Source organism: Protomyctophum parallelum, assembly GCF_964188405.1.
Source record: "Protomyctophum parallelum genome assembly, chromosome: 18".
NCBI classification, from domain to species: domain Eukaryota; kingdom Metazoa; phylum Chordata; class Actinopteri; order Myctophiformes; family Myctophidae; genus Protomyctophum; species Protomyctophum parallelum.
The window spans coordinates 16,411,312-16,436,940 of NC_139716.1; the positions used below are offsets into that span (position 1 = coordinate 16,411,312).

Here is a 25,629-nt window from a genome sequence, read left to right on the forward strand (position 1 = left end):
TATACAACTGTTCTGAAAATGTTATGAATTAATAATTATAAGATTTTTTGTCAACTAAATCTACAGTTGATTTAGTCGACTAAAATGTATTTTGGTGGGCCTTGATGCCGTCGCAATGACAGTTTTTATACTTGCTGAAAATAGCCGATCTACAAGCTCACAACGCGTTGCAGTGCAACTGCAACGTGTTGTGGGCTTGTAGATCTTCTATTTTCAGCATGCAACAATGTGTAAAATGACTTCTACTGGATCTCTTGTCCACTAGTCCCTTCCTAACGTTTTAGTCTAGTTTTTATCTGTTGATGAAATTGTCAGTATATTCAGTCTTAGTTTTAGTCCTCATAGTTTTTTCATTTAGTTTCCATTTAGTTTTCGTCAGTGAAAAAAGGTAGTCGACGAACATTTTTCGTCTTCGTTTTAGTTCGACGAAATCAACACTGGTGCAGAGTCGCAATTCGTAACGCCAAATTAAAATGGCTTCAGATCTGAGCCAATAAGTCTCCTGAGGAGGCACACATCTGGTGCTTGTCCTGGACAATCAGTCTCAGACTCTCCGGACATAAACAGTAAACACAGATGATGACGATGTTTGTCGTATACTGCAAGTTTGGAGTTTGGAGTTTCTTAAGATATTATTATATTACTATTGCTTAATCAAGTAATTGATCACATTATCAAAAAAAAATCAAAAATTCTTTCGAGGTTATATGATATATCGATATATCATTTAAATCTTTGAATTGATTTCTTGAATCTTAGTTGAATTCTTGAATCTTGAATTATTTGGGGGGCCCACTTGCAATATCCTCGCGGCCCACACACGTTGAGAACCCAGTGCAGTAGAGTAGGATGTGTCATCTCTCGTCTCCAATCAGCTGTTTCCCGTCGGTTGACAGAGTCCTGTCATAACTTTGTTGAGTTTAGCCTTGATTTGGTCAAGTATGGCTCTGAGGGGGAAATGGTGATCTGCCAGCCAGGCATCTTCACATACGTAATGTGTGTCCTTGAATATAGTGTAAAATGGCACTTTTGTGTGTGTGTGTGTGTGTGTGTGTGTGTGTGTGTGTGTGTGTGTGTGTGTGTGTGTGTGTGTGTGTGTGTGTGTGTGTGTGTGTGTGTGTGTGTGTGTGTGTGTGTGTGTGTGTGTGTGTGTGTGCAGATCATGTCTTCATTCTTTTGTTCTCATGGTCATTTCCATGCACATCTGATGCTGGCAAGCGGGGTGTGTGTCTGTGTGTAAGGTGTGGAGCTGTGGATATTATGAATACAGAAAATTTGACACATTCAATATACTGTGCAGTGAGTGAAAGTAAAAGAGGGTGTGGCAAAGGATTACAAGGAGACACAAGAAAGCTGGATGCTCAGAACAATAGCATTGGTTGATGTACTCAGTGGATGGACAGACAGACAGACAGACAGACAGACAGACAGACAGACAGACAGACAGACAGACAGACAGACAGACAGACAGACAGACGATGGATAGATGGTTGCATCATGATGCGTTGTGAGCTTGGAGATCTTCTATTTATGACTATCAAAAAGTGTTTAAACAGAACTATTGTTTTCCTTAACACACAAACTAGTGTTCTGAAGCGACACAGATATCTCTAATGACACAGTGATGTGTACTTGAAATTAAAAATTAAAAAACGTTTGAGAACCACTTCCTCCAAGCATACTGTAATACTGTATGCAGCCATACATGTGCTCACACAAGAATGTGGGCACCAACTGCACACACTATGCTTCTGATATCCACATATACTGTGCGGTATGTTCCAGTCGGAGCCTCACCTCATGCCTATAACCTCCATACCTCCAACCTCCATGTGGCACAGGCCTATAACCTCCATACCTCCAACCTCCATGTGGCACAGGCCTATAACCTCCATACCTCCAACCTCCATGTGGCACAGGCCTATAACCTCCATACCTCCAACCTCCATGTGGCACAGGCCTATAACCTCCATACCTCCAACCTCCATGTGGCACAGGCCTATAACCTCCATACCTCCAACCTCCATGTGGCACAGGCCTATAACCTCCATACCTCCAACCTCCATGTGGCACAGGCCTATAACCTCCATACCTCCAACCTCCATGTGGCACAGGCCTATAACCTCCATACCTCCAACCTCCATGTGGCACAGGCCTATAACCTCCATACCTCCAACCTCCATGTGGCACAGGCCTATAACCTCCATACCTATCCACCCTGAAGCCATGCCTGTCCATGTGGCACAGGGCCACGGAACCAGCATAACGAAGAGACACTGTTGAAAGACCTCTCTTTGTGTCACTCGCACTCCTTCATGTCTCTCACCACCTATGTCTCTCTTCCCATTTCTCTCTCTCTCTCTCGCTCTCTCTCAAGGGCCTTTCTCTATATCTGGTCAGCGGTGATGAATTGTGTCTGCGCGAGCGTGCGTGTGTGTGTGCGCGCGTGCTTGCGTTTACTGTGCTTGTGCGATTGTGAATTGACTTTTCTCGATTGTGTTACTTGCTCCTCGCCTTGGAGGTATAGGGTGAAAAGGGCCTTACCTAATGTGTCAGCATATACTCTACTGTAAAAAATAAATGACAAATACACGTGACGTGGGTGTTTGTACGTGCGTGCGCGCGCGCGTGTGTGCGTGTGTGCGTGTGTGTGTGTGTGTGTGTATTTTGCCATGTGGCTGCTGGTGGCGTGGTCCCACAGTAGCGCAAGTGATTAACGAGCGACACACATAGGCGCTGACAGTCCAAAATACATGCCGCTCCCTCCCCTCCGCCACTGGGGAATCCTGGGTAATTTCTGCCACTTCCTGGTTTAAGAGCTCTCTGGGGGGGAGGGAGATGCAGGAGGACACAGAAATGTGTAATACAATATAACAAGTACAGCTGTAGCACAGCTGTGGAGCAGTGCATGGCAACGGCGTGCCCTTGTGGCCGTAATTGTCATCATGAACAGCATGTGGTCCTGGGCTGCAGTGCTGATTATGACAGCACACGTTTTGATTTGAGTTTTAGTCATAGTTGAATAGTTTTTCATTTTGTTTTGGTCGCCTGGAATGTGTTTGGTGTTGTGAGCTTGTAGATTGGCTACTTTCAGCATGCAACCAAGTGTAAAATGACTTATACTGGATCTCTCTGGTCCACTAGTCCCTTCCTAACATTTTAGTCTAGTTTTAATTTGTTGACGCAAATTGTCAATAAATTAGTTAGTATATTGAGTTAGTTTTAGTTTTAGTCATCATAGCTTTGGTTTTCATTTAGGGAAAGGGTCTGAAGGCCCCCGAAGCTTGCTTCCACTGCCAGGACAGGAACAACAGGGCATATACTCCAGTCAGAGAACCATACTTAGGAGAGCTTTGTTGTTTGTTTTGTCCTCGATTACGATTATGTATGAATGTCCAATCCAATCAGACTTTATTGTCACAACACATTACAAGTAACATGGGTGAAATTCTGGTTGTGCAGGCGCTACACAGCTGCAGCCATATTTCGGCGCTGCCCTGTACTTGTATTGTCTTGTATTTGCTGTATGTTGCTGGACCCCCTCGAAAACGAGATAATACATCTCAAGGGGATATCCTTTTCTCAATAAAGGTTCATATATATACTGTATACAGCTCAGCAGGTGAAGGCAGTCAGTCATCCTGGGCACACTTGAACTTCCATGCGCTGCCAAAGGAAGCTGTCTTTTGCGTCATTTCCTTTTTTTTGGACAGCTGGTGGATGGAAATGAAGCTCCAAGCTTTCCCGCAAGCTTTTCCGGGAATCTGGCCGACGCGGCATTCTGCCGCGTGGGTGGAGCTTCTTTTCCATCCACCAGCTGTCTAAAAATCACCGGAAATGACGCAAAAGACAGCTTATTCTGTCCGCGCATGTAATCTAAAGTGTGCTCAGACCCTGTGTGGTACAGGTAGCTGGGTCCATCTGGTCGACAGTGTTGTTTTTGTCGACTAAAACCAAGAAGAAAAATGTTGGTGTTTTCACTGACAAAAACTAAATGGAAACTAAATGAAAACTAAGCTATGATGACTAAAACTAAGACTAAATATACTGACAATTTCATCAACAAATAAAAACTTGACTAAAATGTTAGGAAGGGACTAGCGGACAAGAGATCCACTATAAGTCATATTGCAATTAGTTGCACACTAAAAATAGTCGAACAGTCATGAGTTTACGATGGCATCAAGTCCCGACAAAATGCATTTTGTTCGACTAAATCAACTGTAGATTTAGTCGACTAAAATCTTATGATATTTAGTCGACTAAAACTAGACTAACACTAAAACATTCCAGGTGACTGACTAGTAAAATGTGACTAAAACTAAATGAAAACTATTCAAGAGACTACGACTAAAACTAAAATCTAAATTTGCTGCCAAAAACACTGCTGGTCGAGTCATTCTGTCACAATCTGGTGGTGTGGTGAAGACCCAAACAATCACAAACTGACACAAACATGACATGACACTATAACAATGACTCGACAAGGACTGACTGGGGAACAAGACTAAATATACACATGTCGGGCTGATTACACATGAGAAACACCTGGGGAAGACAAGAACGTAGAACCAAAAGAAGCAAAAAAACCTAGACAAGCAAAGTCTGCGACTGTGGACAATGTTCCCGCACGCACGCACGCATGTGCACACACACACACACACACACACACACACACACACACACACACACACACACACACACACACTCTCTCTCTCTTTCCAGATCTCCCCGGGTCCTGACTTAATGCCAAAGGTATTTGTTCACGCTTGACATGCTAAACAGACAGTTAATTTGCTCTCTGGTCATTCCGTGGTGGAAAATTGTTTGCACATGTGAGAGGAAGAAGCCCTTCACGTCATTTATCTTGTCTCTCCTTGTTCGTCCTCCTTTGAAAAGAGCGTCACGCAAAAAAAGCCGGCTGTAAATCTCCAGACCTCAGGTCTCCCTCCATTTCTTTTTAACCCTCACCTACCTCGCCTCCAACATGCTGGTATTGTTTCTCAAGCCTTTTGCCCACAAGGGGGGGGGGGGGGGGGGGGGGGGGGCTGTTGAATGGACAGGCATCAGTAAAAAAGGGAGACATCGAAGAGGAAGGACGGGTGGAGAAGGATCAACATAATGGAATGTCAGAACAGGTCAGCTCCATATATGGAGATCTAAGGGTTTGAGGTCAGATGTATAGAGTTGCTGGCCGGCTCCACATATGCAGATCTAGGTGATGATCCAGTCTTCTCTATGTATGGCTATACAGGGTTTGATGAGGTCAGTGTGTCGTGATCTTCATATATGGAGACGGCCATATAGGGAGCATCGACCATATATGGTGGCGTGACATGACGGATGGACGGACGGACAGACATGTTTTGTAGGTTTTCATAATAATCTGCGACCTACGGTCACAATTATACTACATTAAAATAAATCATAAAAACTGGACATTCGGACATATGTGACCAAATTTGACTAAGGGACTGCTATGTTTTTTGTATTTTCGTTTTTTTTTATGTGCTATGAAAGCAGGGAAGCATAGCTTCAAATTGACATATTGGTTGTTCAGTTTGACCCACCAGTTTTGGAGATATGGCTTATAGAGTAATGTCTTGCAGAAAACAGTGAGTTGAGAAAACAGGCTTGAAAGGTTCACTTCTGTGGTCTCTAACATTACACCTAGCTACATGTTTAAGCATTTATTTTATATTATATATATAAGAGTCTGCCTGTGCTATTACCTCATTTTGGAGAAAGTTTTTCTGCTCTGGTGAAAAGCTGGAATTTGCACAATGGCAGGCTCTCAGTCAAATCTGGTCACATATGAGGTTCCTGCCCAACAGCAACGGTACCATAACTACGCGGTATACATCTTTGTCACTGACAGGTGTTGATTGCTCAGCTCAGAGCAGGCGAGACGGGCCTCCCCCGCCTTTTTCTTTCTTCGTGTCCGAGTGTTTTCCAATGTCTCTGACAGTTTGAGCGCTGATGAATAGCAGCGTGCTAATTGGCTGAGACACGGCGAGATCACGGACAATCCGCGGGAAGCAGTCAAACTGTCTGGCACTGTGTGTGTGTGTGTGTGTGTGTGTGTGTGTGTGTGTGCGCGTGCGCCACAGCACAGCGAAGCCACGGATGCCTCGCTAACAAGGTCTTGGTAAAGTAGTGAGCGTGACACACTGCTGTATAGCATTGTTGTCTAATTAAATGTTTAACGATGCCAAGAGGACCCTGGCTGCTAAATTCAAGTTCAAGTGTTTTGTTCTCCCTACTCTGTAAAGCTGAAACATTAAAACAAGTTCAGCCCAAATAGCCCCCTTTTTCAGACCTGAGGCCGCTTCTAGTTCTCTCACTTTCAAGATGTTTCTGTAAAATGTTGGAAAAATAAAAATAGCAGCTTGTAACTGTATATCTGCTATTTTTGGAGTATATGGGCTAGAGCAGTGGTTTTCAACCAGTGGTCCGGGGACCACCAGTGGTCTTTGATGGGGTTCCATGTGGTCCCCGGCTTTAATGATGGAAGAGTAGTTGGTAACCTAATGGACCCTTATTAGATCTTTAACTCTTGAGAGCGTAACATGAAACCAAATGGACCCTTATGGGTCCATTTGGTTGAATTGAGTTAAAGTATCGTTATTACTTGATTCATATAAGAAGTCTACACAATTAGAGAATGTAGAAGAGGCTAAATCTCATCAAATGGTGGTCCGTGCGTGGCTCAAATGCCGAATACATAATGGACCTTGACATGAAAAAGGTTGAAAACCATGTGGGCTAGAGAAGTGAACAAGTTACAATTTAAATCCAAACTTTTAAAAATAAATGTATTTTTTCCCCCTTTTCAACCTATTATCTATATGACTCGCTCTCGTGTTACTGCGCCTCTTCTTCTCCCTTTCCCTCCTCAACTCGGGGAGCTAGGCTAGAATTTAAACTGTCCCGGGATCAAATGACTGATTATAGTTGCGGGAGTGTCGGTCACCCGGCAACAGGCAAAACAGGCAGTTGGCAGCTGTTCTCACGTTATGCCTGATTTATACATGGCTCCGCACTGTCCGCAGTCCGCATACTACAAACAAATCTGCAAGAATTGCAGTTATTATATTAATTGTGTTTAAAAACGTTTTACTTAGCAATTCTCATAAGAGAACTAACACTTTCTATGAATTTCATGACTAATGTGAAACACACTGACTTCATCATTATACTTACTAGAATCTTTTTTTTTAAATATCAGTATATGCCCTTGTATGGGCATTAAGGGGTTGGAAAAGAAATTTCACTCAAATCTTGATTGTTTTTATTATTATTAGTAGTAGTATTGTTGTTGTTGTTGTTGTTATTATATACTTATTATTAATATTATTATTCATATATATATACTTATTTATTATTATAATTACTATTTTTGTCCATACTATTTGTCAGATCGGCGGATCTGCAGCTAGCGACGGTTCTTGAGACAATCATGTGAACATTCATGAGGAGAATGATAGTTGGCACATTTGAAAGCATTTTAGGCTTCTAATATAATTAGGCTTCATATAACGTTTTATACCATGATGTGAACATTAAACTTTATTTAATGTTCCTCCTCCCTCCCTTCCTTCTCCTCGTCATGCAGTGTTCAAAGTGTCATGGTTGAAAGTTTCCCTTCTTTTTATTGTGGTTGCCGTGGCAACAGAGAGTGGAATTCTCTGTTGGGGTCTTCCAGTGGTCTGGTCATGTTCCTGAGCTGAATGCAGATTGGTCTGTTGGGGTCTTCCAGTGGTCTGGTCATGTTCCTGAGCTGAATGCAGATTGGTCTGTTGGGGTCTTCCAGTGGTCTGGTCATGTTCCTGAGCTGAATGCAGATTGGTCTGTTGGGGTCTTCCAGTGGTCTGGTCATGTTCCTGAGCTGAATGCAGATTGGTCTGTTGGGGTCTTCCAGTGGTCTGGTCATGTTCCTGAGCTGAATGCAGATTGGTCTGTTGGGGTCTTCCAGTGGTCTGGTCATGTTCCTGAGCTGAATGCAGATTGGTCTGTTGGGGTCTTCCAGTGGTCTGGTCATGTTCCTGAGCTGAATGCAGATTGGTCTGTTGGGGTCTTCCAGTGGTCTGGTCATGTTCCTGAGCTGAATGCAGATTGGTGGTCGGGTGCCTCTCTCAAGACCTGCATATTTCATCATATTTCTCAGCCATTTTCATGTGTTAACTTTGACCCATAATAGGAGGAGATTTGTGTTAGACATGTTGATCTGCTGTTGTTTTGAGCGGCGCTATTGCCGCTCCTATTCTGTATATGCACAGCTTTGTGTGTCCGTCCGTATACGCACGGAATGAGCTCAGCTGATTGGCTGAGCACGGAATGTGATGTATATATTGATGATTATAAAAGTGCCGCTGGCTTTGCACAAGTTTATTTTAATAGCTGCAGCATAAAATAGGTGTGTGTGTGTGTGTGTGTGTGTGTGTGTGTGTGTGTGTGTGTGTGTGTGTGTGTGTGTGAGCTGTGCGGTCACAGCGGGGTTCCACTACCACATCTCCACACTAACACATTCAAGAGATTGGATCTCCTCCAGTCACTCTCTCTCTCCCTCTTACACACATCTCGCTGCACTCCAAGGAATTTGTTATTTCCAGTCTCTAGCCGTTGGCCTGTGATGCAAAAAATAACCTCACTCGACTGTGAAGCCTCCTGCTTTTCTCACATCAACCCTCAGTAGGGCCTCGGCAATTAGCTGAAAGCATATCGAAACAGACATTTTAGAACCTCTCTCTAATATTGAAGATGGAGTGTGGTGATCTTTGTGTTTTGTCTTCCAGTTTTTCATGTGTTTATGAGGTGACAGTACTTCATTAGAGCCCTTGGTGTGGTTGTCATGTGCAGTGATCTTAGAGTATATATTAATAGAGACGGCACCGGTTTTCTCCTCCCATCCACTTGCATTAAGTTGCTCAAAAGCGCATGAGGCGATTTCACTCCTCCTTCCAGGTAGGAAGTGGAACAGAGTGCATTCTGGCATGGATTGGACCAAAACACATCATGAACGTGCGCAATGATAGTCAATGGACCAGCGCGTTCATGTGTTTGGGTCAAAACTGCAATACCAAATTCGGCCACTATGTCCATTTTGCCACAGGGTTTCCTCTGGGTTCCGTCTCTATTAATATATACTCTAAGGCAATGATGTTGACATCACAATATCAGCCCCTACCTAACCGCCCCCTTTATCATACAACAACAGCTGTGGGTGCGGCTTCAGTTCCGGGCTTGTAGATCTGCTATTTTTCAATAACTAAAGTATAACATACTAGTGCTTAAAACACCAAAAGGGGTATTTTAGTCATGACGCCATGTTCACGACCAAAATTTGTCCTGAAATTGTGGTCTCACTTTCTTCCTGGACTACAAGTCACACCTCCACGCAGCCTCCCCCCCCCTCTCCACAAGGAGCAGTCAAGCACAGTTAGCACACAGACTTCATAATTTGTTTTGGCATAGGGTGCAAATTTCAAATTGTGCTTCAAATACTGTTATCTACTATACAAATACTATTAACATTGAGTGACTGCAGCTTCTTCCAGCGGTGAAATGTCCCTTTAAGCTGCTGTAGGCAGCTTAAAGGGACATAGGGTAACCTAAAGTAAGCATGGTAGGCAAGCGGTGGAGCTAGCTAACACCTCATCTGTACGCGGTGACACTGCTAGCCCCGTCCCAGGCGTTGTATATGTTCCACTTGGCTTTGGATTTGTCTTCAAACAGGAACTCGGATCATAACTCGAACCACAAGTTCAACGGCCACACGCTACCACCCAAGTTTTTTCCTGGAACTATGTGGTGTGTTGTAGCAGTGCCAAGCACACACACACACACACACACACACACACACACACCTTTCGCCTCAGACAGGCACAGCTGGGAATTAGCACGTGCTGATTGACGAAGGCTTGCGAGTAATAATTCCCCCCCCTCAGAAAACTGGCTAGTGCGTTTGTGACTCATGTTGATAGCAAGTAGTGTGCCTATGATGTATCAAGGGACGGTTGGAAGGTTTGGTGGTAGTGGAGGGCGGATGCAGACGATGGTGTCTAATCACATTTTAGTCACCTGGAATGTTTTAGTGTTAGTCTAGTTTTAGTCGACTAAACATCATAAGATTTTCGTCGACTGAACCTTCAGTTGGTTTAGTCGACTAAAATGTGTTTTGGCTTGGCCTTGATGGCGTCGTAATAGCTGACTATACACTTGCTGAAAGTAGCAGATTTACAAGCTCGGCGAAAGACAGAGAGTAAGACAGTAAGACATAAGACAAACACACTTGGAATGGGAAATGGATGGAAGAATAGAATTGGTAAATGTACCCATTATGCACACTGTTAATACATTCATCAATCAATCAATGGTCACCAGGCCTGCCCACCTGGAGGCCAGACCGTGGAGAAGTAGTAATTCCACCAAAGTGTCCCCGGCCGGCCCTGCCACAGACCAGCTGTTTGATTGATCCTCTGCTGGGTTTCCGTTCCAGACCCGTTTTGTTATTGTGATTCATGGGAACAACAGTTTTGTTTTTCTTGCTTTCTTCTCTTATCGAGGCGAGAGGGCGGATGAGGAGAGAGAGAGAGAGGGGGGGAGGGAGAGGGTGGATGAGTGAATACATTTGAGAGAGAGAGAGAGGGAGGGTGGATGAGTGAATACATTTAAGAGAGAGAGAGAGAGAGAGAGGGGGGGAGGGAGAGGGGGGATGAGTGAATACATTTAAGAGAGAGAGAGGGGGGGAGGGAGAGGGTGGATGAGTGAATACATTTAAGAGAGAGAGAGAGAATGAGGAGGAGAGAGAACCAGCTGGGTGTAAACACACACACAGGTAATGAAATTCCTCCATGATTCTCCGCTCTGCATATAATCAAACACCACCTCAGAGTAGGACAAACAAAAAGCACGGATGCATGCACACACTCACACACGCGCACACGCACACACTTTCTTTGGCGTGCTTGTCCATTTTGGACAGGTTGTGTGTATGCAAATCTGTAGTGCAGAGCTCACCCCGGGGAGGGAAAACCCAATTTATATTGTATTGACAGCGTGCAGAGAGAGAGAGATAGAGAGAGAGAGAGAGACGCACGGACGGACGCACGCAGGCGTGCAGGCGCACACGCACACACAGACACACACAGTGAGAATACGTGTTCGCAATTATGTGTCACTCACATTCTCTGTCCAAGCCGACTGTGACCGTTCTCTTCACTTTTGGTTAATCCCTTTGCACCTTTCCTTTTCGTCTACACACGCACGCACGCATGCTCACACACACACGCACGCACACGCGCGCACACACACACACAAACAAAAATCCCCCAAAAGCAGCTTAAAACGGCTGAGATTCCTGGAGTCTTTCAGATCTCGTAGAGATCAGTGAAAGCTGCTCTGTGATTGAGATCCAACGCCGTCGCTTGCGGTCTGGTCAGTTGTCGACATGCAGAGCCTAGTGTAAATCCTTCATTTACACTCCACCAGTTTTGTCTTTTTTCACTGACGAAAACTAAATGGAAACTAAATGAAAACTAAGCTATGATGACTAAAACTAAGACTAAATATTATTGACAACAAATAAAAACTAGACTAAAATGTTTGGAGGGCACTGCAAGAGCTCCAGTGTAGGTCATTTTACACTTGGTTGCATGCTGAAAATTGCAGATCTACAAGCTCAGCAAGTGTAAAATCAGTCATTACGACGGCATCAAGGCCCGCCAAAAAATAAATTTTAGTCGACTAAATCAACTGTCGATTTAGTCTACTAAAATGCTGTCAAAATCAACACTGCACTCCATAGTACGACAGTGTCCCTTGCCAAATTGAATGCATCTTTGTAACTACTATACTATGCTGTTCTTTCCCCTTCAGCGCCAAATGTCTTGGTCTCAGCTGAAAATAGCTGATCTACAAGCTCACAGGCAGCACAGCTACTTTCGCAGAACGTTCGCCCCCAGTACAGAATAGGGACGCTGTTAAAACCCGGTAAAGCATTTGTATCATGTTTTAGATTTGTGCGTTGGCTATTAAAAAATAAAAGAAACACAAGCTTGTATATCTTCTATTTTTGAATATTTTCTTTTAAACGTCTTGAAAGTGTGAGAAACTACACGGATTTAGAAGGCATTTGTAGAATCAGCCTCAGGAATTATAAACGGGTTAACCCATTTTGGGGCGGGAAGTCGGGAACCCCTTTTGCTGTTCTAAGCATTATGTTATACTGAAAAATAGCAGATCTACAAGCTCATAGGAGCTTGTAGGTCTGCTATTCTTGAATACCGCACAAATCTTTGAATATATTCTTTCAGAGCGAACATTTTTAACTCAAATCTTTGCTTCTGGAAGGTCCCCGGTACAACATATTTCCAGATGGGGGTCGGTGGCCAATTACATATAATTTTTGGCGGTCCTTGACATGAAATATTGAGCACCACTGATACAGAAACATGAGGTATTTCAGAAAACTGTCATGATTTACTGTAGAAGACATTTTTTAAATTTCGATGTCAGGCCTTAAATGGGTTAATGTAGTATAAGTGTGAGTCATGTGCATGTTCCTGTCATTGCAGTGGCCCATGTAGAGGGGGACATTCCATCAGTGTGTTACAGGCTTGTAAAAGCCTGTAACACACAGCCTCCCTCCCACCCACCCAGTCCAGTCCAGGATTGAGCCCCCGTTTGCCTTACAATTCAACCGGTAGCATAGTAATAGTGACAGACTGTGGCTGTCACTTTGCATTTAGACGTCAAACGTACTGTAGGTCAATAGTGTGCGTGATTGTGGCGCACACGTGTGTGAGAGAGAGGGGGGGGGGGGGGGGGAGAGCCTGCCTGCCTTTGTTCACCCGGCCTCCACTCTCCATCTATTCCTCGTTTTCCCATATTACTGGAACACAGATCCAACAGCCACTTTATCTTGGAAGCCCACTGTTCCACTAGCTTGGCATTCACTCGTGTGTGTGTGTGTGTGCGTGTGCATGCGTGCGTTAGTTATTATGTCCCTGGCCAGTGTCTCTCTTCAACGTCCATCACAGTGACTGCCAGAAAATCCCCATGACTTCATTGTCATTAGCACGGACTGGTTCTGGCTGCAAACGGACTAGAGTAGGACCCTCTATAGCTCCACTTGGCCCGGGGAGCTTTTAGCGTGCAATGGACGATGAAAGACTCTAACAGCGTTGTTTTTGGCAGCAAATTTATATTTTAGTTTTTAGTCATAGTCTTTGGAATGAGACTTCATTTAGTTTGAGTCATATTTTAGTCACCTGGAATGCTTTTAGTGTTAGTCTAGGTTTAGTCGAATAAATGTCAGTCGGACTAAATCTGCAGTTAATTTAGTCGACTAAAATGTATTTTGGCGGGGGCCTTGATGCCGTCGTAATGGCAGATTTTACACTTGCTGAAAATTGCAGATCTACAAGCTTGTAGATCTGCTATTTTCAGCATGCAACCAAATGTAAAATGACTTATACTGGATCTCTTGTCCACTAGTCCCTTCCTAACATTTTAGTCTAGTTCATATTCTTTGACGAAATTGTCAATATATTTAAGCTTAGTTTTCATTTCGTTTTCATCAGAGAAAAAAGGTAGTTGACGGATTAGTTAGTATTACCTCATAGTATTAGTCGACGAAATCAACACTGATCTTTAACCACTTCAGCACTATTTCAAAACTAGAGCAAACGTGGCAGATCTACAGGGCGAGCTCACAGCACATTGTGTCGATTTTATTTTATTTATTTTTTCAGTTTGGGAATTTTGTTCGCAAATGTCAGATCTTGTTATAGGGCATTTTAGTGTTGACATTTTAACTATTTTCACAATTTTAGCTGTTTTCTTCGACCTTTTTTTTTCTCTTTTTGATGAACTCTGAAAGGAATTGTCACCTAATCTAATGACATGCCCCAGAACAGGGACCCCTTTTGGTGTTTTAAGCATTATGAATATGATATACTTTAGCTGTGAATAGCAGATCTACAAGCTCAGCACGAGCTTGTAGGTCTGCTATTTTTGAAAGATCGTGAAAATGTGTCGCAAATCTTTGATATATATTCTTTCAGAGCAGAACATTTTTAACTCAAATTTTTGCTTCTGGGGAGGTCCCTGGAACAACATACTGTATTTTCAGATGTGGGTCGGCGGCCAATTACAGATAATTTTGGGGGTCCTTGAGATGAACATGAACAAGAACGACTGGCATAGAAACAGGTTTTTCAAGAAAACTGTCTGATTCAGAAGACATTTGTAGAATCGAGCTCAGGTCTAAATGGGTTAAGGATAAGTTATGTCATGCTGATGTTCATGGTACCATAGGAGAAACAATTGTTGATCAAAACAACAATACTTCTTTACATTCTCTAATTGTGTAGACTTCTTGTAAATTAAGTAGTGCAGCAACAATAATTTAACTCTCGAGAGTTAAAGTTCTATAAGGGTGCATTTGGTTACCAACTCTCCATTTATCTGGGGACCACCTGGACTGCTGCAATGCTCCATTTGTGAGCTGGTCCTGATCCTGTAATCTTCTCTGTAGTCTTCTCTTCATACATCGGAAGACTTATACCTATATAGGGGCCGTTATAAGCCTGATTGTCTCCACCAGGCCGAAGGCATGTGGGGAGAGTATGTTTTGCACTCCGTCCGTCCGCGTGTCCGTCCGTCCGTCCGTCCGTGTGTCCGTGTGTCCGTGTGTCCGTGAACAGCTAATCTCGGCCACCGTTAACCCGGTCGATGCCATATTTTGCACACACACTCCCTGGATGCCAACCATGAACCTCTGCCCCAAACTTTCCAGAACGGCCTGTTATAGCGCCACCAGGAGGCCGCTTTGTGCAAAACAAGTTTTTGCACAGTACACCTACAGATTTTGTCCAAACATCACGCAAATTGGTACACAGTCTCTCTAGAGCCATTCAACGAAACGGGTCTTTCAGATTTATCAGACTCCATCCTGATTGGTTAAGATTGGCTTCCAAAGTTCACAGGAGTGCTCAGTTTCAAACAAAATGCTGCAAATCATGAACACATCGCGTGATTTCCGTGAAATTGTGCACCCACATTCCCACTAGGCCGAGGACGAAATGCCACATGAACAATTTCAACTCAGCCTCAAGGTGGCGCTATAACTGGCCGAAAAGTGTTTTTACCTCTAACTGCACGGATCTGTGGATAACCTGGTGGAGACCTGTGCCCGGAAGGGCACTTTTTCTAGTTTATACTCTGGGAAGAAAGCCGATCTATAAGCTCACAGCGTGTTGCATTCGCGGCCCCGCTGTGAGCTTATCGATTCAGCTATTTTCTGTCCACGATATGCCGTTGCACGATGAAGGATAATTTAGGCATTAAACGGGTGTATGTAGGCGAAAACCTTGCGCCTCAACTCCCACTCCCTTTGCGTGACGCCCCACTACACCTGCCTTGTTAGGTTGCTAATAAACCAGAGCGGAGTCTGCCAGGTTCAACACGACATTGTCTCTGTGTGATGTTTAAGCCATTTAGGACTGAGGCCAGAAACCTTATGTTTCTATATTCGTTGCTGTCGGGAGGAAACCTCATAACTCCAAAATTACTCAGGAAATGAAAAATATACATTTTTCAGGAAATTAAGAAAACCTTATATTTTTAAAACAAAGCAATACTGCCTCATCAAAGTTGGTGTTGTGACTTTATTTATTGTCAATTACTTCCATTAGAGGAGCGGTGGTGGAGTTAGTTGCTTTAGCAGACATTTTGAGGGTCCAATGGAGTAAAGAGGTTTTGTCCAATGCACTTTTTACTACTTTCCATTGGTTCTATTTTTTCGAGACGTAAAGGGTGTTCAATTGCACTGATTTATCAAAGACCTATTATGAGGACCGCAACGATAATATATATGGTTCTCAAACTATTTCTTGTCAAGGACCCCAGGAATTATAATTGCCCCCCCCTCCCCCCCCCCCCCCCCCCCCCCCCAAGAAGCAAAGTTATGAGTTAAAAACATTCGCTGTGAAAGAATATATATTCCAAGAATTGCACTTTTCAAAAAAATAGCAGATCTACAAGCTCGTAGATCTGCTATTTTTCCAACAGCTGAAGTTTAAAATGGTTAAAGTGGTTAAAACGCTGAGGCGACAACACAGAAGCGTTTCCGTTCTAAATGGGTTAAGCCAATATGCCACTGGCAAGCGTGAAAAACGCTGGGAACGGGAGATCGGTTTAAACCACTGTTGGGAATTTCGAAGGGAATGACCTGATTCCTGCAGGTGGTGTCGCTTGTTGTGTGTGTGTGTGTGTGTGTGTGTGTGTGTGTGTGTGTGTGTGTGTGTGTGTGTGTGTGTGAAACGCACATTGGCTCCAATTAGCTGCTGGCACCTGTGCAAAACGAGGCTCCCCAGTGGCTCACGCATGCGGCACCACTATCATTACGATCGTGATCACTTAGAGGATCTGCCATGCGGGCCGGCGGGCGGCGGGCTCATCTGGGGATACGATGGAGGAGGAGTGTATGTGCTGGTGCTCTATATATTGTCCTATATGTCGGGTGGGATAAACCTCATAAGTCCAAAACTGTGTTACTTTTCAGGATTCAAATAAAAACAAAAGAAAGCAAATGTATAGCAGATCTAGAAGCTCGAAATGTGTTGCTTGCTTCACATGTCGCAGATACCTTTGATACTTTTGATAAGCTGTGTTGTTTTCCTCGACTAAAACTAAGACGAAACATGTTCGCCGACTACCTTTTTTCACTGACGAAAACTAAATGGAAACTAAATGAAAACTAAGCTACAATGACTAAAACTAAGACTAAATATACTGACAATTTCGTTGACAAATACAAACTAGACTAAAATGTCAGGAAGGTACTAGTGGACAAGAACACTGTGATCAAGTAGGGCGTTGGGGGGGAGACAAACATTTTGCATACTGTATGGAGATAAGAGGTTTGAATGTATGCGTCTTTCTTGGGGTGTACTGTACCATGCCTTAGATACGCTGCTATGTTGTGGTGGTGGGGGTTGGGTGGCCTCGTAAGACAAGAGGTTCTCAAACATTTTCATGTCAAGGACCCCCAAATTAGCCTGTCGCTAAGTCCCACCCAAGCCCGTTCTTGGCCAATACCACGTTAGAAACGGTTGCTAGGTTAGGATCCTGGTCAAGCTTTCAATGCTGGTCAAAATGGTTTTGCAGTGTCAATAAATATATTTGCTGTACAGCATGTGTGGGTTTGTTTTCTTACCTTATAGGCCGTATTGTGAGGTCCCTTTTCATTCAGGGAATTTTTTATTCTTCACAGGACTACCAAATGTAGAGACTTTCATGTTGTTGTTCAATTTTGTGTCACCAAGTTTACCACCTCCTGCAAAACAGTCACTTAGTGATACTCAGAGACTTCTGCTTACACTGATGAAGCTGCGCCTCAATCTGTCTGAGGAACTTTTAGGTTACCTCTTTGGCATTCACCAGTCAACTGTATCTAGAATTTTTCACCAAATGGGCAAACTACCAAGCAGCAGTGATGAGACGTTCTCTGACTAGTAGGATGTGTGCTCCTTCACCCATTGGCAGTGGATGGGGCATGGAGGATGGGGAGTTAACAGTAACATGGATGACTAGAAATCCTGCCCCTGATAGTGTGTTGCAGGTAGTCCACTGTAATTGTAAAAAAAAAAAAAAAAAAGTGAGACTGAAAGATGTTCATGTATGTCTGCAAAACTGTCTTGCACTGATTTACTGTATGTCACTTCCAGGACTGTGAAAATGTGTCAAAGGAAACAGAAGAAAGGTACATGGGATGATGACTGATGAAAGTGATAGGGATGAGTAACCCAACATGTTACCATGTAGGCCTACTACTTGTTTTGTTCAAGAATGATTAAGATGTTAAAGAATTGCCACACTGCCTACATCCATTTAAATGCAATGCATAAATGCAAACAGCACAGACTATTTACACAGCCAACAGAACAGGGGGGGGGGGTGGATGTACAAATGCCAGATGCTGTGACACCTTTCTGTACTTGTAAGTAAATAAATGTTTCATACAATTATGTTGTAATCATTCTGACCTCTAGTACTTTATTTTTTAGTCTTGACTTGTGCATTTCTTGCATTATTCCAATTTAGGGGGCGTGGTAACATTTGGATAGATTTTCTGCCATTTTGGTTCAAGGTGCCCTGGTTTTCTTTTCTACCTTTCATTACACAGTAGGTTGAGACATTTTCTATTTATGAAACAAGCTTTTGGCACAATCTACTGTGTAGGTTTCATTGTACTGTGTGGCAAACACTTAAGTTGAAGCATATTGTTTAACAAATATGCTACATTTCATGATCTAAATTCACATATGAGTAAACTAAAGGCACCAATACTTGTTTCAGATGTTAAGTATATGCATTTGACATTTGAGAATGATTTTGTGTTGCCAAAAACACATTTTACAAGCAAAAACAGCAGCACAAGATTTTCGTTTTTTAATGGTTATACACTGTTTATACATTTATGGCTTGTGACATAATACTGCAGAATATTATGAGTAGAACTTTTAACCCAAAGTCTAGAAGGGTATTATCTATGAAAAAATGCATTGAATGAATAGTTCCGATGACATGGGAACGAAACTCATTTTCTAAGCACTTTTTCATGGGTCCCAACACGGCCTATTATGAGCAAACTAGTCCATTCCATGAATTATTTCGCTCCGTTGTGCAGTTTAATAGTATCTATAAAAATAGGCTCTCATTGACTTCCATTGTAACGGGAAACAGCTCTCAAAATCAGTCAGTTAGCACATAAGCGAACACAACAAAAGCTGATTCTGACAGTTTATGACATCAAGAAAACTCATGCCGTTTTATTTTCGTCTTTTGATAGATTTATAAAGTAACTATATTGGTTGGAGATATACAGCGGTTCTGGTGTTCCTCGATCGTTTGTAAACAAGTCGCCATGCTGTTTGAGATGCACCCAGCTGCAGTCCCAGACATTTCTCCTAGAGCTTCTCCCTCAAACACGTCCAAAATTGTGTATGGTGTTTGCGACAAGTGGACGAGATCAGATACATTATTTTGTTTACATCCAACGGTCTGGAGACTCTGGATGGTAAGTCTGGGACCGAGGCTATACTTCAGGAGTGTGTGTACAGATTTGGACCAATCAGATCGTTTTGTAGGCAAACTTGTCAGGGTTGCCAAGTCTGCTTATTTCCCGCTAATAATTAGTACTGTAATACATTACCAAAACATTAATTATCATAGACATAGGCCTACATAGTATTTATAATGATAAATGCATACAATATTTTTATTAGGATTATATATTATATGGTCATATTATTGTGTTTTGGCTTGTTTTTCTTGATTTGGCTTTAAGAGTTGGCTTGTTTTTGGAGGTGGGTTGGCTTATATCTCTCACACAATGTGGCAACACTGAAGTCAAAACAAAAACATGTTTTTTTATTTTTTATTAAAAATAAAACCGCATGAGTTTTCCTGTCATAAACGGTCATAATCAGCTTAGTGTTCTAAAAGAGTGAGTTTGAGAGTTGTTTCCCCGTTACAATGGAAGTAGATGAGAGCCTATTTTTATTTCTAATATGTAGGCTACTATTAAACTGCACAACGGAGCGAAATAATTCATGGAATGGACTAGTTTGCTCATAAGGTAAGAAAACAAACCCACACATGCTGTACAGCAAATATATTTATTGACACTGCAAAACCATTTTGACCAGCATTGAAAGCTTGACCAGGATCCTAACCTAGCAACCGTTTCTAACGTGGTATTGGCCAAGAACGGGCTTGGGTGGGATTTAGCGACAGGCTAATTGACACGTATTAGACCTGTACGGCATACATGAGAACGATGCAACTTGGGAACCTAATAATACCCAAAATACTTGTTTCTATCTCTGGGACCCCAATTTATGTGTACAAATTGAACCAAATGGAACCATTTGGTTCCATTTGTACACTATCATTTAGGTGGGTAGTGGGTACCCCCTGGAACTCCTTCAAGGACCCCTGTGGGGGTCCCCAGACCAATGCTATATTGTGGGGTGGGGGGTTGGGTGGTCTCATAAGAGGATAGATCTAAGGACTGAAATGTGAATTGGGCAGGATGGAGGGGGACATTATATGAGTGGCAGATTGCTGCATGCAGATTCCAGCTACTGTCCTTACTGTCCCAGATGACTAAATGGTACATGCACTACAGTAGCACTGATATGCAGATCAGCAATATCATAATAGCTGTATGGCAATATAGCTGTGGACAGCTGAGTGTGGCATAATGCAGAAAATGCTCGCACATGACGTGTTTCTCTTTTTCTGTTTGATCTTTTACCGTCCACTCGCACCACTCCCAACCACCCGCCGCGATGCTTAAATTTCAATATTTCCGTCCACTCTGCGCCAATTGTACGAGAATAAAAATAAAATACTTAGGCCTCGCTTTTTTCCAATTTGAGAGACACAATTTTCCAGGGCGAGATAGAGCCCCCCGTGTCGCATTTATAACAAATCATCCCAGTGTGTGAGAGAAATTGAATTTCCTCGTGCATGAATATGTGATTGGCTGTGATGTGGCCCCGGCATTCATAATCCATGTTGGGGAGAGGGGGGGGGGTGCACAACCTCAAAGTCACAGCTTCCAATTCCAAATTGCTGCATAAAGCAAGCTAACACACATGTGGACACACACAGGTGTGTGTGTGTGTAGCAGTTGTTTGATGCCTATGTTAAAATGCTATGTGTAAGTTTACCAACTGTGTCTTGGTTCTGGTACCTTTTAGTTTTTGAAATAAATACCTTGATAGGGGTTTAATCCACTATATCACTGCGTGAAAAGAGGAGTTAACGGGCAATTATGGGCACTGTATTTTGCCCGTAAACCTCAAGTTTAGAGGGCATATACAGTTAACCCATTTAGACCTGAGGCCGATTCTAAAAACGCCTCTAAAAAATGAAAAACTTCAAATATTTATATAGCAGCATATTTTTTTTTACATTTTTGAATACTGTACCGGCCTGAGGGGGTAAAACACTAAAAGGGGTCCCCGCCCAGAATGGGGTGATGGTACAATTTGGGAGTTTACCGGAGTTTGTTGGAAAGTTTAACGGGAATTTCCTGTAATATACACATCCTTATTCCATGCTTTTTGCGCACTTGTGGACGGGCTAGACCCAGCAAGACTCCATTTCTCTACCAGTGCAGGGATATATAGCTTTCCTCAGGAACCTCATCTCGAAGCTAAAGGGTATAGTAGCGTAGATATAGAGGTTCCAAACGGAGCTATAGCACACAGCCTGCATCTCTGAATGCATATGTCACCCACGCGAGCGTGCATGCACAGCACTCCACCTATATTCAGAGTAGCAGCTGTCTGTATGTGACAAGCTTTAGAAGTGTGTGTGTGTGTGTGTGTGTGTGTGTGTGTGTGTGTGTGTGTTTGTGCGCGTGTGCGCGTCCGTGATTTCAACCCTCTCAAGTGTTGCCAGACTTGCCACTCTCATCCGGGTGCTTGAATTTGCCGCTGGCTGTTAAGTACAATCTCCACTGCTGCACTTACTCGTTTTTTTTTCCTCCACTGAAGGCTATGCAACAGTGCCTTTCCAGAGGAAGGACCTCTCCCATGAGGTTGCAGGCCTCATGGGAGAGGTCCTTCCCAGAGGCAGGACCTCTCCCATGAGGTTGCAGGCCTCATGGGAGAGGTCCTTCCCAGAGGCAGGACCTCTCCCATGAGGTTGCAGGCCTCATGGGAGAGGTCCTTCCCAGAGGCAGGACCTCTCCCATGAGGTTGCAGGCCTCATGGGAGAGGTCCTTCCCAGAGGCAGGACCTCTCCCATGAGGTTGCAGGCCTCATGGGAGAGGTCCTTCCCAGAGGACGAGAGAATCACACAAGATTCTGGGCTGCAACCTCTCAGTGTGCAACAGATTATTAGTAACATTCAGAATATCGCGACGCATTATGAGCTTGTTAGATCGGCTATTTTCAAATGGCCAAATTTTAGGGCTAAAGTGAATGAGTGTAAATGTACTTTCCACCACTGCTCAGGCACAGGTATAGTTTATAGTCATTTAGCTTTTTGTTAGTTTTTTTAATAGAGTGCAATGTTTCTCCGGTGCCAACAGAGTGGTACTGGGTGTCATTTCAGCTCCTTGGTAGACTCCCCATACCCCCGCGGCCACCGCATTAACAAAGAAAGCACTCAACACACTTTACAGTGTTATACCCCCCCCCCCCCCCCCCCCAGCTCTCCTGCATGGCAGTGATCCTCTGCCAGGGGCGTAACTCAATATATTGAGTTACTGAGGCTGGCTAAAGACGTTTAGTGCAAATCCAGTTAGTGTCAGAAGATGTTTGTCCGTTCCTGATTAGCTGAATGGACTGATGGAGGGAGGGACCCATGCACAGACTCCAGTGTCTGTTAGTGTGCATCATGGGAACAAAACAAAAAAAAGAATAAATCCCTGGAAAACACTGAAGATGACCTCCCTTTTCATCGCATAGTTCCCCACCATTATCATACACACACATTTAGTATACCGAAAAGAAAAACACCAACTTCAAACACTTTTATTAATCCCACTACGGATGGTATAGCTTTCAAAACGAGATGTGCCGCGTGAGAGATCGAATATCGTCTCTGTCGGGTTGAAAAAAAAGGTCAAAAAAACGGTTACTTTTCAGGATTCAAAATTTAAAAGAATTATTCGCGTCGCGTTTCGAGCTTATGGATCTGCTTACTATTGATACTTTTGTGTGGCACTGTAAGTATAGGGCCGTTAATTTACAATAAAATAAAATAAAAGTTTGTATATGAAGAGATGAGAGGATTCTTCCCGACAGCAACTATATGCAAAAGCTCACCTACTTATTACTGTACCTTCATTCACAGTTTCTATCACACTGTCCCATCTCTCTCTCTCTCTCTCCGCTCCTCCCATGCGCTGCCCATTGTCTCTCTCTCATGGTCCTCATGTACCCTGTTGAGACAATGGACTGTGTAACCTGGCACGTCTGGGAGAGACCAGGAGAACACACTGCTGGGCGTGAGAGAGGGGGAGAGAGAGAGAGGAGAGAGAAAGCAATAATGAGACGAAAGGAGAAAGAAGCAAACTGGGCAGAGAGAGAGGTACTGTACAGAGAGAGAGAGAGGGAGAGAGAGAGAGGGAGAATGAAAGGCAGCCGATATCTCTGAAATGCTTGCACAGAAGATGAGGGGGGGGGGGGTGTTAATCTGATAATGGCCCCTGGGCAGAATGACTCTTCCTGGGCTTGCATTGTTGCTCCACCACACACACACACACACACACACACACACACACACACACACACACACACACACAGTCATCTATCTATCTGGGCCCGGCTGGCTCCCCCTGTAATTACATATTCTTCATGTGGAACCATGGCAGGTATATAGGCGGAGGGCTGCATGGGACAGAAGAGAGAGAAGGGCCTGGTCAGCACACAGAGGCATTACATGGGATGATTGGAGGATGAGGAAATCAAAAGAGGGATTCTTCTTCCACCCCACCAGCAGTCACAGAGATGTGACTAGAGGGCAGACGAGAGAGAGAGAGAGAGAGAGAGAGAGAGACCACCTCTGTCCTAAGATAAGAGGGACAGTATTTCAGAAGCAGTATATTGTGGCTTTGGTTTTAGGTGGCCACGTTCAATCCTCCAGTCTAGTCTTCCCCCGGACATGAAATGTACAGTGAGATTACGATCTGAAACACGAAACCGGGCCTGATAGTACGGTACTTCTTATATATACTGTCCGAGGAGCGTGGCGATGTTGGAAGTTTCCTTAAAGTTCTGGTCGACTTGTGAACTTCTGAACAGATTGAACGCTCAGAATGGAGATAGATTCCCCCCCGAAACAACGCGCAATCTAGAACGAACCAAAACATCAACTGGAGATCTACTGTACATAACAGAACATGGAGACATTCTAGCTCAAATTGACTGTATCTTGTGCTGTTTACATTTCTGCCTTAATAAGAAAGCATTCAATCAATGAAAACCACTGAGAGAGAGAGAGACTGGCTCTGTGTTCTGTCCTGCATCAGTGCCATTACCATACAGGCGAGCCCAGTTTGTGACGCGCACACACACACACACACACACACACACACACACACACACACACACACACACACACACACACACACACACGTGATGCACGTGCACAATCAATCGAAAAAAGATTAGATCTAGATTCAGAATTTGAGCAAGAATGGTGCAGCACTACTAGTTGGCTATCTAATTAATTTCAATTACTCTTGTTTTTGCTACAAGAGAGACTTTAAGAGAGGTTCAAGTCAATCACTTTGATGTTGTCTGTTTAAAGCCACGGTAGTTATGGCTCCATGTGCCATATTTTGAATGTAGTAATGTTCAGCAACTACATACTAAAGCCAATAAATAATTTCATGGTAAAAAAAATGATAATCGTGATCTCAATTCTTGTGGAGGAAAATCGAGATTCACATTTGAGCAAGAATCGTGCAGCACTATATAACACAACAACGTGCGTGTACTGTGCACGCACGCCACGACACACACCCCTATGTAATCTTTAAGGTCCCATGATCAGTGTCCCATGATCGAGCGGCGACCAGGGCAGAAAGTACGTAATTCTAATCAAATTGTCCTCAGCCGGTGACCCTGACCTGCACTGTTCTCCACAGTTCTACTAGACTATTGCTTCTAGAACAGAGAAGGTGGTCCTGGATAGAAAAGAGAAGGTGGTCCTGGCTAGAACAGAGAAGGTGGTCCAGGCTAGAACAGAGAAGGTGGTCCTGGCTAGAACAGAGAAGGTGGTCCTGGCTAGAACAGAGAAGGTGGTCCTGGCTAGAACAGAGAAGGTGGTCCTGGCTAGAACAGAGAAGGTGGTCCTGGCTAGAACAGAGATCTGTGTGGCATCCGGCAGCATCCCTTTCTCAAACAAAAGAAAGGGCTGCCCTCGGAGGTGACAAGGTTCTGTTGCATTTAAATAGAGAATTCACAACTTGTCACTCTGAGTGAACGGGTCGAGTCGAGCGCAGCCGACGCTGGGGAGGCTCATGTTTAAAAACACAGTGGTGGAAAGTAACTAAGTACAGTACATTTACTAGTATTTGTACCAAAAGGCGATTGTCAAATGCCAATCCAAATAGTTTAGCAACGGTTCGGTTGCTATGCAGGTCAAGTTTTCTTCGCTGCTAACGTGCCTATTGGACAAGGATGGGTTGGGGAGGGACTTAGTGAAGGGCTAATTTCCACATACTTTTACTTCTACTCCACTACATTTATTTGAAAACTTTTGTTACTACTAGTTACTTTGTCGATTTGGATTATAAATATATTAAACCGTATATACATTTTGGCCATTTGAGATCGCGACGCATTGTGAGCTTGTAGATCTGCTATTTTCAAAATATTTTTTTATACATTTCTAAATTTCTAAATTTCTCTTCTGCATAACAAGTACTTTAAGTTTCTACTTCTGGTACTTTATAAGTAGCCTACATTTCGAAGCCAATGCGTAAAATCCAGACTTTTTACTTGCAAAGGAGTACTTTAATATTGCAGTATTGATACTTTTACCTAAGTACTTTTTCCACCACTGTTAAAAACCACTGCTACAGTAGGGTTTTCT

The 25,629-nt window shown here is 43.4% G+C and overlaps 1 protein-coding gene across 10 annotated transcripts in view; it reads left to right on the forward strand.

Moving 5' to 3' along the window:
* sorcs2 (sortilin-related VPS10 domain containing receptor 2) overlaps window positions 1-25,629 on the forward strand; it is a gene marked incomplete at its 3' end in the record, with an annotated part of 233,639 nt that overhangs the window by 4,683 nt on the left and 203,327 nt on the right. The gene's annotated exons all lie outside the window — the stretch shown is intronic.